This window comes from Hordeum vulgare, chromosome 6H (genome assembly GCF_904849725.1).
Source record: "Hordeum vulgare subsp. vulgare chromosome 6H, MorexV3_pseudomolecules_assembly, whole genome shotgun sequence".
Lineage (NCBI taxonomy): Eukaryota > Viridiplantae > Streptophyta > Magnoliopsida > Poales > Poaceae > Hordeum > Hordeum vulgare.
This window is the reverse complement of record NC_058523.1, coordinates 306,514,271-306,533,530: the sequence shown is the minus strand read 5'-3', so window position 1 is coordinate 306,533,530 and position 19,260 is coordinate 306,514,271.

Here is a 19,260-nt window from a genome sequence, read left to right as displayed (position 1 = left end):
TTGGGAGTGTGCATTGGAAGTTCCTACAACACTGGTTTGAAGCCGTCGCGCTTGATCGAGCCTCTCGTGCAGCAGCGAACCGAGGAGACGACAATGGGAGTAGCCTGCTTTCGAGAAACTTTCTTCCTGATAGTAGGTGAAGTAAAACGGAACTCCCCTGATGTTGGAAGAGAGTCATCATGTCTTACCTCAGTAGTAGTAGGAGTGATGGCCTCGATGGGCACCAAGCTTGAACCTGCAGACTCAACATCAAAAGCATGCGACCACGATCGCTTGGGGATCATGATCGGCAGCACTGGTTGTTTCTGAATTCGGCGAGGGACATGCCACGCCCATAAGAGATTCAAAATACCTGGCCCAACATAGCACAGGTGGCAGTGGTGGACCGAAGAAAACCCTTGCTGCGCCAACCACCAGGTTTGATTGCTGCATCACAGGACGATTGTATGGGACGATCGCCAAGGGGTTGAACAGAGGCACTTCCTCAGCATGATCTGCTTCCTCGTGCGCTTCGTGAGCGACAACTTCAGCTGCTGCTACAGCGGCGGCATTGGGAGGTGCAGCTTCAGGAGCAGCCTCGTCAGCCGCAGGTTGGACAATAGGCATGTCCACAACAACATCATCAGCAGCAGCTGGCTGAGGGTCAAGAATCACCAATTCCTGAACAGAATCAGAGGATGTTGGTTGATCAAGAACCATGGATTCCTGATCTTGCACACGTGCTTCAGGTTGAGTATCTGGTTCTGCTTCTTCCGGTTCCCAACCCCATCCTGCACCGACTTGGCTTGTGGCTCTGGCTCTGGAGGAGGTTGTGGCACCGCGTTCCATCCCAAAGATGGGTATGGTGGCAGTGCAAATAACAGATTGTCATTGATCAGTTGACCAGGAAGAGGGTGTGGGTTACCATTGAGGGGCATGTGATCTTCGTCATTAGGCATCTGTTCACCAAAATTTGCGCCCAAGATGTAAACTGCCGCAGACCAGGAGACCTTGCCCCCCCCCATGCAGCATGTTCAGAGAAAGTGACACTCCGTGGGACCAGATTATATTTAGGAAAAGAAGCAAAGACAATGGAACGAACCGAATATGGGTCATCGCTGACCCAATGGTGGAACTCCCCAAATGTGTTAACGGCAGCCCAAAGATCATTAGTATTGCGAAAATCTAGCGGAACTCCAAGTAGTATCAGGCATCCTTGGCGGAAACCTGTTTGTTCCCTAAAACCTGCACCATCACTATGACACATGAAACGAACAAAGGTGTCGTTCCCTAGAGCTTGAGGGACCATCTGAACTGAAGCAAAGCTTTCTACGACATCCCTAAGCTCGAACAAACCAATCCCCTCAATCCACGGTTGGGCCGAGCGAACATGAAAACGCCTATTGAGAAGTAGGGCGGTGACTTCCTACCATACCTGGGCCACCAACTCGACAGGAGGGGCGGGCATTACTTCGGCGATGATGAACTATTCATGCCTGCGGTTGATGGGGTTGGTAGGCGTGATGAAGGTCCTTGGGAGGTTATCAGGGCCACCATCAATGATGGTGTGACCCTGCGGAACAAAGCGATGCAGATGAAGCTCTAAGTTGTCCATTGCAGTCGAAGAAGTGGGAGGCGGCGGCGTTGATGGCGGCGTCTCACAAGGAGTCAGGGGAGACGGTGGGCTTGACAAGACCGGGAGGAACTGCTCGACAGGCTTTGCGGTTTCCCCAAGAATAGCAGAGGTTCCCGAGATATCTGCAACAAGGGAGGTGGTGGGGCTCTTGCGTTTCCAAGTAAGACAATTATCTCGCATAAAGGAAGTTAAGTCATAATTGGCATGGCCCACATTGCCGCAAGCATGGCAAATCAACGTGGCGGTGCAGTTGGGAGCGAGGTGCCCTTGAGACAAACAAATCGTGCAAGAATAAATCTCTTTAACCATGCCATTAATCAAGTCATTGAAGAGTTGGTGGGCCTCCTGCAAGATGGAATATCAGGCTGATGACAAGATTCTGGCCCGGCAGAAGATGTCGTTGCCGAAGACCCATTAATGGTTTCGGAGAGAGGCCCACTGTCGGGGCAATCCAACGAAATAGATTCAACCTGATTTGAAACCACGCCTAGCGCGGTGGGATTAGCCGAGACTGCGTCGTGTGAGGAGGAGATCCCATTAATTTTGCCACCTTCCATTACGGTACCAGATGATCCGGGATGAGAAACATGTTGATGAACTGAACCAAAAGTGATGTGCACCGAGGCTGACGTCCACCGAAGCTCTGCCGGAGGTGGAGCACTAATAATAACACATTCCTGTGGAGGGATCGAATAACCCGCCTTGGACAGAGTAATAAGTTCATCTTGAGAAACTGGGCACCGATAACCTTTGCAAACATCATATTGCTGTAATGCTGCAAAAGTTAATTTCTTGCAAGCAGAAGATCCCGACTTAAGAGAGGACCTAAGAGGTCTGGAATGCATTGCCATCAGACCTAGGGTTGCTCTACGTTTGGTCGGGCTAACAATGATCCATTCAACATCACATTGCTTCTTCCGTAACTTGAATTCCCGCCACCAATTAGAGCCACCATACCCCCAAAGATGAAAGTAGCATTTAAACTTGAGCATTTGTCGATCGTAAATCTAGAACGTAGAAGCCAACTTGCTGGCAAGAGACCTTGAAGGAAAAAACCGAGTACGCAACTTGGGAAACCCTAAGTTTAATTGCGGAACCTCCAATAGCAGATTCAATCGCAGCAGCGACAGATTCTTCAGAGAGGCGGAAAGCATGACGACCAAAAGAGGCGACCATTGTGAAAGAGCGACGATGTTTCAATGGATGCACCGGAAAGCCAGAGATGCGATAAAGCTCATCGACAAAAGCCAAACCAGGAGAAAAATCCAGATCCAACGTGGAACCAGCCATGCAAGCCATGCAGAACCACGTAAAGGTGGGGTGTTAAGGTTCACCTCAGATGATGAGCGGAGGACGAGGATCATACTCCGGCTAGAGGTCCTGATCGCCATGGGGTCGTCGAGTAGGTGACATGGTTTCATGATTTTACCATGATGACTTGGAGTAGCAAGTAAAAGATCTTGTTGGACTTGAGTTTTGGATTTAAATAGGTAATCTCAATAGGGTATTAATGATGTATGATGCCACATGGTTTGGATTAACTTGGATTTAGCCCAACGATCTCGATCGTGATACCATGTTTTTCGGTTAATAACAAGTACGCATACTTGGAGTCGTACAATTGATTTACGAACCTCGATAATCTGGCTTGGGAGATTAGTTTGCCATGATATTGAAAGTTGGTGGATACGCTATGATGTAGTTCTAGCAATTATAAGTGGGACAGGAGGACTCTAAGTAATCATGTAGAACCCCGTCGGTATTGGAGTTGTAGGAGTGATGGGTCCAGTGAGGATCAACCAGATTGATGGACCACTTTATCAGATTCATAGAAAGGAAACAAGATCTTGGATTGGAATATTACGTGTTTGCTTAATATAGAAATATAGTACCCTGTCCATCGGGTGATCTAGTTGAGCACTTGGATTTGTAGCATCTCAGTTCAAGCTTACGAGCATGTATGCTTCCCCGAGGTTTTTGCATAGGAATGCATGTGCAATGTAGCTACACCATACTTGTGGTGTTTGGGTTTAGTCCTTCCCTCAACCCCGGAGTTGACTAGCGTCAGTAGTATGGATTTGACTTACGTTAGATGGTATCATTGATGACATAGGGTGATTTGTCCAGAGTTGGAGGTCATACTATTGGCATCTAATGAATGTGCTTAGGATAAGATGATAGATGTTCACTCACGACCTAAGTTCTTTGAAAACCCAAAGCTTCACCGAGCCATAGGTGGTCGGATTACGATCATCGAAAATGGCTCTGAGTCGTTAGAATATGGCCAGTACTCCACCCGACCACCACCCCTCGTGTGTATGCCAAACATGGGCAGGAGGTACCAGATCATGTGGGACCATGAACCTCTCGACGAGTGACCACCCATAGCAAGTCCCCGTTGTCCTCACCTGTCTCATGAGCACTGTGCTTATGTGATGCTTGCGGAAGATGTTGTTATTCTCATGGATGACATATTTATCCACCCAATAACAGGAGGAACACCATAGTCGGTTTGAACGAGCCCCAAGAACGCCGATTGCTATGGCTCTCGAGAGTAGGGTGTTATCGCAAGAGGATGGGTTTCTCGAAGCGACCTCAAGACATCGGAATAATATCCTACCCAAGATAATACGAAGAGCCGCCATGGTTGGGAAACCGCGACGATGAAGAAGAAGCAGGAGAAGTCAACTACCGACTACATGAACAATGCGAAGAAGCCTAGACGATTCAAGCAGATGAAGCCTTTGGACATCGACAGAAATCAGACAGCCTCTTCTTGGTCCAAATCAAGTACGAAAGTCCTAATTGGATCATGGTGAAAACCTGCTAAAGGTCATTCACCCGCTTGCCGAGCCACAAACCTTGGGGGTGGATGACTGGTTTACGCTCTTGGGTAGCCACATCATCCAGAAGCCCTCGTGAACCATCCCAGATGGTAGGACCCGTCCTGAACATTGGGTATCCGAGCTTAGAGTCATCGGCGAGACCCAACCCAGACTCTTTCTTGAGAATCCTTCGAAGACCGACTGCAACACCCTCGAGGATGAAGACCACCTGCAACCAAAGCTCGCCTGCCTTAAGGGAGTCAAGGACTTCCCTGTCAGTAGGGAGCTACACGAAGGCCTTGACCCTTACGTTCTAACGCAAGACATCTGGATGTCACTAACCGGCATGAGCAGCCCCAGGACGAGAACCCACACACATTATCTTGCCACATATTCCTACTTTGGAATTCACTTGCAAGCCCGAACCTTGCACGAACATAGTGCACCAAGGCCTTGACCCTTAGTCAAGCCTAACTTTTTTCCATAGTCAAGCCTAACTTTTTGCCACAACCCCTCCCATCATCAATCAATACAAGCGGAACACTCGAGGGGCATCATCAAGCACTTCAAGACCCACATGAGCAATGTGTGGACACGAAGACCACCTCCGACTCAAGATTTTGTATCTCTTCAACACCTAGCCTAGAAATCTCGGGGACGAGATTTTCTTAAAGGGGTAAGGTCTGTAACACCTGTGTTTCACTCTCCTGACTGATTTGACTTACCTCAAAAATTAGGACCAATTAAATTTTTTGTGAATGCTTGTGATGCTTGATGTGATGTTTGATTGCTTGCCTATTGCTTGTGTTTGAATCCAATGCTCCTACTACTCTCCAAACTCAGCTCCTTGACCCAAACCCTTGCCTAATGATCATGCCATGTGTGTAGGACCAAAAACTATTTTTACCAAATATTATTTTCACCAAACAGTATTTTCTTGATTTAAGCTTTCAAAAACCCTTGAGTTGGGATTTGTACTACAAGTCCTCAAATTGGGGAAGTTATTTTGCATCAAATGTTTTATTTACATCCCATTATAAAAATGGCTTCCCAAAACCACAATATTATTATTTTAAAAGTTATTTTACTATTTTATTTAAATGCCTTCTTGTGAGGCCAGAAATGGTCTCTTATGAAGGAAAGTTATTTTTATTGCTTTCAAAATATTTGAGAAAATTTAGGGAAAGTTAGTGAAGTTATATATTCCATATATATGAGTTTCAACACATGGTCATGTTCAAAATATTGGGTAAAACCCTTCAAAATCCTTCGTGTCTATTCCAAGCCTTTGGGATATTTCTACAATAAATATTATCAATAAATTCCTGTGAAATTCGAGCATGTCACATATGATATATGTGATGATCCTGCCAAGTTTCATCTTAATCCAAGTTGATTATATTCCCGTGATTATTCTAAAACCCTATCTGCCTAGATCCAAATTTGAGCAACTCTACATTGCCAAGTATCACCAATTGTGCTCAAATTTGGTGGACATGTTCTTATAATCCAATAATGCATCCACACCAAGTGGTGCATCAGGTAGAATTGATGAAATTGTCCCATGGCCCTCAAAACCCTCTTTGTTGATTTATGACTTTGGGAAACTTTACATTATAAAGTTCCTCCAATTGAACCCAAAGTTTTTGGGCATGCTTTAATGCTCAAATAATACCCCCACACCAAATATTGGATTTGTGGGATTTGATTTAAATAGTTTTGTAAGAAGAAGGCCATTTCTGCCCATTTCATGGGTTTTCGAAGTCTACATTGGAAACCTTGTCCACAAAGTCCCAAATTTGGTGTCCAAGCTTATGTTAATCTATTATTTGATCCTGTTAAGTTCCATATCAATTGGCATCCATCTTGTAGCCCTAACACCCATCAAACAACTTGTGTGCATTCACCAAAGTTGCTGCTTTGGCCCCTTCCACTATTACCCTTGAGCTTAAATTCCTACCACAACTCTATATAGTTACCTTTTACCTCCAGTAGCTTTGCCATGGCCTCTAGTCAATTATTGGAGGGAGACTCCATGTAGCTACCTCTCATTTTCACCTTGGCAGCACCATTTTTTCCCTTCTTGCCCCCACCTCTGCTTAAGGTAATGCCCCACCTCTTTCCAGAGGGTCCCTAGCATTCGAATGCATTATTTCAAACCAAGATATGGCATGCTCATGTAGGAAAAATGAGCAGCACATCTACAAGTTGATTTCTGGCTGAAATGTGGCTTTGAACTCAAGTACTAGCTACACTCCTCCCCCCGAGCTGAAAATTAGATGTATTATAGTTCTTGCATAGCTAGCACTGCTAGACATTGTTTTCCCCCAATACTCCCCATTTGAGACTCAGTTTTCTTAGCTCCAAGTTTGCTGTTGCAGGCTTGACCTTAGTCAAAACCCCACCAACCCTGCCCCAAGTGCAACCAAAATCCTCGATCAGTCTCCAGAGGGCATGCCTCGCATGTTTGACAGCAAGGCTTGACCAGAAGGTGGTCCTGGATGCTTAGGGTCGTGGTGACCATGCCATTGGCATGCAGAACTCGTGCTCTACACCTTAACCATGCCCTACAGATCGAATCTAGCGGCCACAACTTGTCTCAGTGCGCCACAGACCTCTCCTTGACCGGTCCAACCCCTCCCCAACGCCAAGAAGCAGCCAAGGTTGGTCAGGCGCACGTGGCCACTTTGCACAAAGTGCACAGAGAGCATCTGAAGCTCTCCTGAGCTCTCCCTTCGGCTGCCCCTCCATTTGAAGTTCTCCCACCCGAGCCCCGCTCGTCCATATTCCCCCTCTCCACCTCCATCAATCCCAGGGAACAAGCAGCTCTTCCTCTGGGGCTCTTCATCGTCGGCAATGGCCTAAGTTCTGCCTCGGCCATGCTCAAATTCGAACATCCCTGAGCCCCCTCCTCTACCTAAGGCATCACCAGAGCCGCCCCCCTGCATCACCCAGTTCCATGCCCGCACTCCCTTCCTCTTTCTATGTCCAGGGCAGCAACCCTACGGTCGCCATCGTTGGCCTCTATGGCGGCCAGAGACCTATGTTCTCGGACGCCTTCCTGCAGGGGAGATCAACCTAGCCGGGTGCGGTGGGTCTTCTCGAGCCTGCTCGCGGCCGGAGCGCCATCGGGAGATGGCTGGAGCCGTCAAGGGGAATGCCTGCACTAACCGGCTCTACCTCCCTCACTCGTCCTAGCTCGAGCGAGAGGAGGAGGACAAACCTGAGGGTGAGGCCTGTTTGTCGGTGAGCCAGGGGCCCAGCCCGGCCGTTTTAAGTGAAGGCACCCCAGCTGCAGACGCCTGCCTGCATGGGAGACGCATTCCCCAGAATGCGCCTTCGGCATAGAGGCTGTGCAGGCACAACCGAGCCACCGGGCCGGCCCAGGCCGTTATCTTGCACTCAATGCGCCAATTATCCAACTCTCGTGAGGCCCTGTTCCCCTATCTTTTATCAGTAAATTCTAAATCCCTAAACAATTCACCCTAACTCCAAATCTGATGATTCAAAATTCTAGAGGTTCATAAAATCAAGATCTGTCCAAAGATGTGCTTTGCACATTTCTCCAAACCACTATTATATGGTTTTGATTTTCAAATGCATATTTGAATATATTTAGCCCACCTTGAAAAAATCCTAGAGGATCCAAATTAACTCCAAATGGAGTGATTCCAATTTCCAGAACCTTCTTATATCTTGCACTATTTTTTAAGCCTTGGTCAACATTTTTATGTGTCGGGACCCCGATCCTAAGCCACAGGAATCCAGCCTGTAACACATCGCATCCCTTTGTGGTCTCACACACGGTTAACTCCACGGCTGCAGCCTTACCTTAGCCGGGACCGTTTGCGTCTTTTGACTCACGTATGCGATAGTGTCGCTAGCAATCCAATGTCAAAGAACCCGGATCGACATGTCTATTCATAAAACAAAGTGGCAGTACCGCACAAGGACAGGCATACATGACCCAACAAGGCAGGTGTCGGTCATCAGCGAATGTAGACGAGTCGTAGCAAGCTACAAGGACTCCATTACATCGCGTGACATTTCCCCAAAGGGGACAGACACAGCAGCTAAGGAGGACACATGCCGGTCAACCAATGTGTCCGGAGCAGTAGCGAACTACCAAGGCTCATTGGATCACAAAGGGGCATTTCCTTGTAAGGAGTGCTACTAAAGTTCACGACTAGGTAATCGAACCCCATACATATCAAGTACGACACACGTACGCATGGCATACCGATATGTATAGATACATCGATGGCATCACAACGTAACCATAAACGTACAAGCTTTATTTAAGAGGCTTGGAAGATCCACAAACATAATATTACACATTAAGGGTCTCACGACCCATAATAGCAGTCATTCAGTTACAAGCCAGCGGAAGAGTTATAAACTGTCTGAGTACAGACATGGCAACTAGAAGGCACATGGCCTGACTATACTACAGATCCAACGTAGGGTCAGGTCATAGCTGGGACACCAGCTACTCGTCGTCGTCGATGTCTACGAAGAACCCTCCATTAGGGTCATCAGCAACCTCTACAACATTTATTAAGCAAACATGAGTACGAAGGTACTCAGCAAGACTTTAGGATAACTAACTACTCATGCAAGATATCTAAAGGTATTGTGGGGTTTCATGCGGAAAGCCAGCATTTGACTCGTGGCTAGACAACTTGCATTTTTTTTAAAAATTTGACAACTTGACTTCTCGCACACGAGTCCACTAACACCACAACAATACACTATCGTGGAATCATTCCGTCTCCATACGGAAATGCCGTCCACGACACTCACGCTTATCTTGGCAATTTTATGAGTAGCCATTGAAGTTATCTATGAACAACATATGTCTCCAAGTAGTCCATATCCGCGGACGCGGCTATTCGAATAGATCATAACCCTGCAGGGGTGTACTTCGTCACACACGCTCTCGCCACTTATCGCCATGTGCACGTCATGCACCTCGGCAACCTTCAAGCGGAAGCCCGGCGAGGGAGTCGGCCACGACCGTTAACCACACTAGTACCTAGTCCAGGTTTATCGCCTATCTGAGAGTAACCCGTACAGAAGTCCGGTCGGGGTTTCCGCCACGGCCTCAAACGATGTGCGCAGGGTTCCCAAGCCCACCATCCGGGTGCCACTTGGTACACCGTGCCACTGCCTACCGCATCACGGCCCACCTCTCAGGTCAGCACCATGCACGGCCTCCGGCATTACTATAAACACCAGAAACTACTTGCAACTCCTGGACCGAGTACTACGCGATTAATAGGCCGAGCGGGGTCATATTTCAGGGCCCAGCATGTGGTAGTATCTAATCTTGGCTTACATACACGGAACTCAGTAACTAAGGACGGTTCCAATGAAACAACCCGCCATGTACTCCTACACAGCCTTTCACCGGCACCTTTACCAAATCAGGTTCAACACACAACCTTTACTTACCGAACACATTCTCACAATTCTGTTCATCTCCCAGATGACAGACCATACACAACTCTAAGCATAGCATGCATAGCAGGATAAGGCACATCACAGCTCAAGCAACTACCAGGTATGCTAGGTTGCAAGGTTCGGCTATTTACTGTGACAAGGTTAGGTCATGCAAAGGAAGTGGGTTCAACTAATCGTGGCAAAAATAGTTGAAGCATTTGATCCTAATGCAATAAATAGGTGCAGGAGCAAGAACAAGGGATTTATCGGGATGATCAAAAGGGTTGCTTGCCTTGTTGCTCAGAGGAGGGACGATATCCGTCAGACGGATATTCGGTGGAATCCGGGAGTGCGGAGCCTACCGAAATGAATGGCAACATTCAATAACAATCATATGCAATCAAAATGATGCATGAGCATGTCATGAGAATGCAAGGTGATAAGTTATTATAATCAATAGGTATTAGGTTTAGAGTTGATTTGAATCACATTCGAATATCAATTCAAACGAGGTAGTCTCGGATACCGGTTTAATTGATTCGACCTGATGCTCAGATCAAATTGATGTTAGCATGCATGAGATGTCATGTTAAGGTACTGATTTGTAATTAGGACAGTGTGTGATCATGGTATTCATAATGAAATTTCAATATTTTCCAAATTCCATTTAAATAGTAATTATAAGAATTGAATTATTCCTTATTCTGCATGTTAGGGTCCTGTAACTTTTTCAAACATGGTTGAAAATAGCATATTTAGAATCCTTGAATTTTTCTGATACTTTTTCATATATAAATTATTTTTATTGGAGTTACAAATTAATTTCTATGATTTTTACAAGTTTTAGCAATTTCCTGGAATTATTTTTATACTGGAAAATACTTTTATTGCATCAGCATGACATCAGCAGGTCCATCTGGCCGTTGAAAGTCAAACCTGAGCAGTGGGACCCACTCGTCAGTCTCTCTGGTCCAATTTAGATTAAGTTTAAACTTAATTAACTGATTAACCTTACTGGACCCACATGTCAGTGACTGATTAACTTATTTGATTTATTTTTATTAACTTTAAACGTGCCAGAGGCTGGCCCCACCGGTCAGTGGCTCAGGCCAACCGAGATGCACCGGCGGCGAGGTCGTCCTCGCCGGCGGGGAGCCTCCGGCGAGCACCAGAACCTCGGGGGGGCTCGGAAATGGCGCACAGAAGGCCAAACGCACGGCTGAGACCATGGGAGGAACGGCCACTCGATGGCGCGCACGATGGGACAAGCCCCAGGGGCTGGGGTGGCCGAAATCAACGCCGGCGACGAGCTTGGCGGCGACCAAGTTCGGCCATCGTCGAAGCCATCGGATACGGGGTCAAAATGCTCGGAGTTGGGCACCTATCGCATCTACACAACGTCCTGAGGCTGTTGGTAGCCTCAGACGGACCAACACTTCACCGGAGGGTTACCGGCGACGAGCTGCAGCGGTGGTCCTCGTCGGGCTCCGGTGAAACTAGGTCTAGAGGAGGGGATCGATGGGGAAAACTTAGGGGAAATGATCGCATGCTCATGGGGAGTGCAGAGAAGGGCTTAGACGGCTCGGGGAAGGCCTGGGGGCGACGAATCGAGCAGAGCTCGTCGGCGGCCGAAGGTTCAAGACGATGGTGCCATGGGCGTTGCAGGGTTCGGGGTGGCTTCGGCTTCTGCAGGGAGGACCAGACCGATGAGGCGGAGCTAACGGCGTGCTCAGCAGGAGGATCCTATGGCTAGGGGCACGGGCAGCTCGAGCTTTGCTCGGCTCCAATGGCGACAGAAGGGGGAGGAGAGATCCGAGAGGAGGGGGAAGAACTGACGCTGGGAATGGATAGCGGTGGCTTCGGGGAGCTTATCCCCGGCCTTGCCAGCGCGAGGCGGCGGCCAGGCAGGCGCACAGGTGCGTGGCCGCGCCGGAGAAGGCGGCGGCCACCTCCTGCTCCTACTGGCGCGAGGGAGGAGACGACTCAGGGAGATGGGCCAGGCCAGGCTAGGCGACAGGTAACCTCTTTTCCATTTCCTTTTGTTTTATTTCTGTTTTAATTTCTGACATTGATTTGCTATTTATTTCAGCTCCAAAAAGGTTGTAAAAACTATTTTAAACACACCTGAATATTTGTTATAATATTCCCAACCATTTCCAAAGTTTTCAACATTTTTGAAAATTTATAGTTTCTGATTTCAAATTTAAAATTTAAACTAGTGGCTTTTTGCATTAATTTAAAATGCTTAAATTGTCAAGAAAATAGTTTTCTCCAATGCTCATTTACTTTCATGATTTATCAGAAATTTTGAACATTTCTTGAGGCCATTTTGGGTTCATTGATTTCAACTAGTTTGAGATTTCCTTTATTTAAAGTAGTGGCTAGGGTTTTGAGTTTTTCCTTTGCCACTTTCTTGTTCTTGTTGAAAAATCTTAGATGCAAATGCAAAGAAGACATGAGCACAAGACTAACTTGTTTAAGGGTTAGGGATGTGACATTATGTGGCATGATTCAGTTGCATTAAATAAATAGCTTCCTTTTTCAATTTATCCAATGTTAGAAAAAACCTAGAATATTCATATCAGCTCAAAATCTAGTGAAACAACTTCCAAAAATATTTCTAAAATCATGTTGTGTTTATTGAGTGTCTCCACTCATTTTTATCAGAATGTTTTCTGTAAGGTTCTTTATGGATCACCTATTCCTCTTTTCATCCATTCAAAAATCCCCGATGGTCCAAACCTCATATAGAAAGCTTCAGGTATTTTTATTATGACTAAAGAGGTCCAAGAAAAATAAAACTCCTATTTATTTACCTCTTTTGTTTCTGCTTGATGTGTGGCTTACTGTGTTTGTTTCCGACGATAGTGACGGAGTAGACGGAGTACTCGGAGTTGGACCGGAAGACCTCGAAGACCCCGAGGGCTTATGTGAGCAAAGGCAAGCAACCCTTTCACCATGTTTGAGCGAAATATGTATTGCATGCCAAGCAGAGAAATTATTCCCGTTGCATATGATCATGAGTATTTGGTAAATCATCGATATGGTGTTACTGATGGCTCGTCTTGAGCACTTGCATATGAGCATGATCCTACCACCTATGAGGGTCACGCTAATATTATGTTCACAAGTAGATAATAGTGCTATGCATAGTAGAAGCATATGCATGATGATGGTAAAGTTGATATCAAAGGTTAACAAAAACCCCGTCGGGTGCCACTAATGCCCGAGGGTGATGATGAGTTAGGTGGCCACTTATGAAGAAGTGGTGCACCGGGTATATTTGGTGTGAGTGGTTTCGGAACAAGATTAGATTTATGATGTGTCGGCCGTCCCAACCTTACATGTGTGACCACGTTACCCCTTTATGGGACAAGGCTTTTTTGATTACTCTGGTCGGAACTAGCAAAGAGCCACATTACTAGTGGTGGGAGTGATATGTGGTGCCTCTCATGATGGGGTCATACTAGGTAGGTCGACTACGCCGTTTTTACGTGTTCCGAGCACACCGTTGGACCCCACATGGATGATATGGTCTAGAGTCGGTGCTTTTAAGACATACATCATGTGGGCTGGGTACCAATCAAGTGAACTCTTTGTCTAGTATCGTCAAGGGAAAGGCCATGATCGGGTACTTACCTCGGGTATGATATATACCATGAGTCATGGATGACACGAAAGTTTCCCAGAGTGTAAAACTATTCGAACAGCCATGTCCACGATCAAGGACAGTTGGGTAATCACGCGTATACTATGTCCACTCGTTTGCGCATAAACCAAGTGTGTGTGTGTGTGTGTGTTCAAAGGTGTTATCTTAGTAAGAGGATATGACAAGTTTGGTGACTTGGCATATCGGGTGAATCCGAAGAGTTCGACCCTCAAAAGATATGTTGAAATTTGTAACCTATTCTTGAGATTATCATCTAGTTTGTAATGCATATACATACAAGTATTTGACCATGCATATTCTTAAGTACGATTTTCTTTCCGCAAAGGTTGCATATCACTTGTATCATACCAACTGCATATCCATATCAAGGGTTGTTTGCGAGTACATTCAAAGTACTCATTGGCTTTCCACTGGTTATTTCATTGACCAGGTATGAGAGAACACGAAATGGTGAAGGGCACCTTGGTGACCTTCCTGCAAGGTAGAATGCTTCCCAGCCAGAATGACTGTAGGTTAAGGCTGATGGCATGGGTTCACACTTTCGACCAATATTTCCGCTATTGGTCATGTTTGGTGTATTGGCCCTCAAGGCCCTATATGTGTAAGACTTGACCGCAAAGGTCATTTATTGTATCAAACGATATGTATGGATGTAAGACTCTTGTTATTCAGTTTCTGTGTGTTCGGTGAGCATTGATCTGTGGGATCACTAAGCACGTTCATTCAGCGATATCGACTGTAAGTCGGGTTACCCACATCCGATGTGACACCTAACCAATCTAGGAGGAACCATCCTCCAAAAGGTAATAATTGCGATAGAACGATGAACTACTTGCTCTCGGGCTTCAAAAGATAATCTCCTCAACACTCAACCCCTCTCTCACAGATTTGGCATGGATAGGGGAGAATGATTTTTTGGAAAGCAACTTAGTGTGGCTAGAGATCAAGTTTCAAATGGTTGGATTGAAATCTCTTGATCTCAACACATGAGTTGGTGGTTCTCTCTTAGAAAAATGGACCTAGCAAGTGGGTGTATGTTCTGAATGCATCCTCTACGAATGAGAGGAGGTGGACGGGTATATATATGCATCCCAAAAATCCAACCATTACAACATTATTGCCCAACTCGGTGACTCAGGAATGAATCTCGGTGGTACCGAGTTACACTAAATGTGGCAACTTTTGAATTCTTGGTCAGACCGATATATGAATCTCGGTGGCACTGATACGATGACCTAGAGTAGTTTCTAAATATCGGTGAGACCGATTCCAATCTGAGACATTCTGATTTTTGGAATTTTCTCAACAAAAAGTTGGTAACATGGTTTCGGTGGCACTAATGTGAAACTTGGTGGTACCGAGAGTTTGGGGTTTGACAAAGGATCTGTTTGGTGGAAAATCGGTAGGGGCGAGTGGAAAAGTTGGTGGCACCGATTTTTCTGGTTTGGCTTCGGGAAAAGATATTTGTGCGAAAATGAGTGAATATTTATTGTGGCTATCTCCAAGAACTTCAGCAACCAATTCATCACAATTCCTCACCACCTTTTAATAGTATTGACTTTCCAATGGACTCAAAGGTGATTTCTCACAAATATAAAATTTAGAGTCCTCTTGCTTAAAGATTGAGCCAATCCTATTCCTTTCCTTGCAATCCTTTGGCCAATGCATCTTTGAACTTTTCTCAAATATACTTGGATAAGATCAGTAGCTCAATGATACATATGTTGTGATTACGTAACAAAACCACCTTAGGGAGAAACTGTGCTTTCATGGGGACATTGGGAACTACCCCCTTGAAATTTTCACGTAAATGTGTGAAGACTGACACCGTTCTGATCGCATTTGGCGTGAAATCTAACAACCTAAACCCATGGGTGAGCATTAGGTTTATGAAGAAGGCGGAGAAGGGGGTAACTAGTCCACAATAGAACTACGCCATGATGAACGCGTACGGGTGGTTGATAGCAATGAAGACGATGGACTGGCTCGGTGGCTCTTCCTCACTCGAGGAGGAAGTAGTGGAAGTGGTGGAATGGCAAAAGGCCTGGGATGAGCAGCGAACTTGCGGATTTCCTTTTTTATAAGGATGGAATCCATAGAGGTCGCCTCTCCACGCCTATGCAATTGCGCCTTCCTGAGACACGCCACCACTCCCAGGACCCGCATTCAACGTGCATTGTGGGAAAACAGTGAAAAACCATCATCGCGAGTGAAATAAATATCGGTGATACGTCTGGGCACTACTTTGGGCCTAGCCCAACTGCGTCCCAGACTTCAGTATGGCCCAGGCCCGGGGGAGATGATCCCTGCTAGGAGACGCAACCGGCGTGACACCTCATGGTGCATTTAATGCTCCTGTCCTAATTCGTTAAGGTTAAGTATTCGCAACTTTAGCTCCTGTCAGTGGTTTTGTAAGCTATAGAAGCCACTATTACCTCTTCCAAAAATGCCATTTTAGCCACTTTGGTAACCCCTTGCACTATAAAAGTAGGGCCATGGCTACCTTTATAAAGGTCAACACTTGGTCCATTTGCACGCGTAGCTGCGGTCCTCGTGCTTCCTTGCTGGGTGGTTGTTCACGTGTAACTTGGACTTCTAGACATATAATCAATAAACACACGACATACGGTATTACACTTCCGAGCATCCTAAACCTATCTAAAACCTCGCGAGTGCATGTGATCATTAATGTTGTTTGTGCAAGCGCGCCCCTATCCTGAATCACAATGGGCCTTGTTGGTCCCGTAGATCGTCGTTCTGACCCGACAAGAAGTTAGCGTCTAGGAATCACAAGCTCTCATAACAAGCTGGGCAGTCGATGATCTGGTTAATTCGAGGAAGAGCGAACGGGTCTGTCGGGGAAATCAACACCTATGGGAAGCTCGAGGAGTCCCTTGATCGTTCGGCGGGGGAAGAGAGAGGTGGCATCGAGAGCGGAGCTAGCGATCCACACCGGTAAGCTCCTTTACCCAGGTTCGGGCCGCTTGGCGCGTAAAACCCTACTCCTGCTTAGTTTGTATTGGGTGTTTGCTGTAGGGGAATTTGCTACAGTAACTTAGATTTTGATTAGGGAGTCTCAAATCCCAAAAAGTCAAAAACCCCGAGAATGAGCTTTGGGCCTCATTTTATAGGCAAAGGCATCGCCAAAAGTGTGCTCATGGGTTGCATAGTGAACAATGTTCACCACTCTTCTTCTACGGTGGTCTTACGGGCAGTAAATGCCTTCTCTGACCCCTAACCTGCAGCGAGGTGGTCGCGACACGTACCGAGGTGAATCGACATCTAGGTCTTGTGCTGGAGCATGAGGGATGCGCTAGAGTGGTCGGACTGTGCTAGAAATGGGGGAGGACACCTGGCGAGCGGCAGGGGCTTGTTGGCCGGGCGTCCCTGTCGGATGACTTGGTTATCGTCCCGGCAATGAGGGATTGCCGGGGGCTTGAAAACTTTCCCGACAAGGAGGGATTGGCAGGTTTCTTGCCAACGTTTGCGAGTCTTCCCGGCAAGGGAGGCTTGCTGGGGTCTCGCTAGTCTACGGAAGTCTTCCCGGCAAAGAGGGCTTGACGGGGCCTTGTGAATCTTCCCTGCAAGGAGGTCTTGCCGGGGCTTTGCATCTGGAGCCCTCGTACTCCACGCCCTCAGACAGAGGGGAGGGCGTGGCCTCGGTGGGTCTTGGTTTGCCTTCCTGCCATTCTTCCCTGTGCACTGCTGCCAGGTGTGTCGTGGGTGCCCGTGCACAAGTCTGGGGCACAAGGGACCCTAGTCTCTAGTGCACCGATAGGGTCATTAGCACAAGCCTTGTTAAGATTTGTGTAATCAACACACATACGCCAAGTGTCGTTTTTCTTCAAGAAAAGTACTATATTTTCCAGTCACTCAGGGTGGAAGATTTCAACAATGAACCCATCAGCTAGGAATCAGGCCACTTATTTGCCGATAGCCTTTCGTCTCTCCTTTTCAAAACAGAGCATGTACTGTCATACATGTTTCATCTTTGGATCTACACTGATATGGAGCTCACCCAGTTCTCTCGATACACCAGGCATGTCAGAAGATTTCCATGCAAAAGTGTCCCAATTCTTACGGATGAAGTCGATGAGCGTGCTTTCCTATTTATGATCCATGCGTGTCCCAATAGTGAACTGTTGGCATGAATCTCATGGATTAAAATCAATCTGCATTGTGTCTTCGGACTTCTTGAATTTCAGCAGGGGGTGAGACATTGTAGTTAGCTTTTTCAGGGAGGTCATGTCTATTGTTCGACATTGGCCGTGTAAAATTTTAGCTCTTGTGCTACACAAGCCGATTCAACGAAAGCTGCATCTCCCTCCTCACATTCTTGAGCAATGTTCCAAGTGCCAGCAACTATGATAGTCACCCTCGCCGACGTAGTTTGAGCTTGAGATAGACATAACAAGGTCACGCCATGAAACGAGCATAAGTTGGCCATACGAAGAGTGCATTATAAGGGCTCTTGATCTAGACCACCTCAAAAGACAAAGTCTCACATCCATAATTGAGCTACGTACCAAAAGAAACTTCTAGCTTGATTTGACAGATTGGATATAGTGACTTTCGAGGAACAAACCTGTGAAAAACTATGGAAGAGGGCTGCAACGACTGCTCCGAGAGACTACTAGGAAAAGGGCTATAGATGATATAGACACTAATGGCGCACTAGACAATTAGTGCGCCACTACTATATAGTAGTGGCGCACCATGTGCAGGTGTGCCATTAGTGTGATGGACACTAATGGCGCACCACACACTCGGTGCGCCACTACTATATATATATATATATATATATATATATATATATATATATATATGTATGTATGTATATATTTGCAAAACTACTAATGACGCACCACGAGCTGGTGCGCCATTAGTAACCAGGGTTACTAATGGCGCATCTGTAGGTGGTGCGCAACTACTATAATTTGTTTTTTTTGTAAAACTACTAATGGCGCACCACCAGCTGGTGCGCCATTAGTAACAAGGGTTACTAATGGCGCATCTGTAGGTGGTGCGCCACTACTTTTTTTTTGCAAAACTACTAATTGCGCGCCATTAGTAACCAGGGTTACTAATGGCGCATATGTAGGTGGTGCGCCATTAGTAACCTGGGACCAGCTAGATATTTTGGACAGCCATCTACCACACTCACTTTCCCCACTTCCATTCTCTCCACCTCCTCCTCCAAGCTTGTCTCAGGTGCCTCCTCCTCCTCACCTCATTTGCATCATAGATTCACCCAAATTAAGTGGTTAAATTACCTTTTTTTGATAGGTAAGTAAGGGGAAAGCTTTTATGTTGTAGATCTACTTTTTTCTCCCTCCAACAACGTGCACATGCACTTTTTATGGCCTAGCTAGATCTACGTATGTTTGTGGTGTTTCATATGTTTGTGGTGTTGCATATATGTTTGTGTTTGCAGGTACCGTTATTTGAAATGCGATAGTTGCCAATATTTTTCCGGAATGTTGATTCATTTCCGTTTCGGCGAGAATTTGGCACTATGCATTCTTTTTTCTCCTATTCTTAGGCAAAGTCATGCCAATTTTTTTTGGTTATAAAATACCTTTTGCTCTACCCCGCAGGCGACCATGGTCCGCACGATGACCGAAGGCATCATGAATAGGTTTTTGAGCACCGCGAAGGTCGAGATGCTTAAAAAGAATGAGACGGAGATAAGATGTCCGTGTCAAAGA